The sequence below is a fragment of the Lycium ferocissimum genome, chromosome 1 (assembly GCF_029784015.1).
Source record: "Lycium ferocissimum isolate CSIRO_LF1 chromosome 1, AGI_CSIRO_Lferr_CH_V1, whole genome shotgun sequence".
Taxonomy (NCBI): Eukaryota; Viridiplantae; Streptophyta; class Magnoliopsida; order Solanales; family Solanaceae; genus Lycium; species Lycium ferocissimum.
The window spans coordinates 36613018-36613915 of record NC_081342.1 but is presented as its reverse complement, the minus strand read 5'-3'; positions in this window follow the sequence as shown (position 1 = coordinate 36613915).

Here is an 898-nt window from a genome sequence, read left to right as displayed (position 1 = left end):
ATCGAAGTTACAACACATACAACCAATTAATCAAAGTCTAACTCAAGTAGACTATAACCTACCTCAAACGTAGAGCTGGAATAATGCAAATAACTCCGCTACAGCTTTTCCCTTCCTTAAAGCTTCGAAACGCTCAAAGTCTAGAAATTAAAATGATCAATGAGTCACACTTACTTTAGTCATAAAATCAATTCAAGAAAAACCTTCCCTTTAACCCCATTACAATAGGTGGATGACATCTAGGTGTAAAACAACCTAACAATGGCTTTAGAAACCACTAACCATCAATTTATAACAATAGTCAATCAATCACATCAATTACAAGCAGTTTCCATGGTCAAGATACCATCTTTATGAGACCCTAAGTCTCAATTCACTTACCTTATGACTCTAATGGTTCAATTCTTGAATAAGAGGAGTTAATCCAAGCAATTAGATGATAAATAAATGATAATAATCATAACCTATCAATTTTAGAAGGTTTATTAGGTTCTAGGGTTTTTATTACTGATTCACCATTGAAGACCCATAAAAAGGGTGATAATCATGAAGAAAATGACGTAATGATTGAAGGGAATGGGTGAGACTTACTTCTCAAGAATATTCTTGCCCTAGCTTGGAATTTCGCCCTAGGTGCTTGTGGGGAACTGTGTTGGAGTTTTGTGAATAACGAATTCGGAACAAAGTGTTTAAAAATGGGGTTACTGTTTTCCATCGACATCTGCGACGACCATTTCACCGCTGCGGCGGTCTCGCTATAGCGGCCAACTACCCGCTATAGCGGACTACAGAGAAACTGACCACCGCCATGGCGGGCCATGTTCCGTTATAGCGACATTGCCATAGCGGTACATTTCCCGCCACAGCGAACACACGAATAACGATCGACCAATGTGGT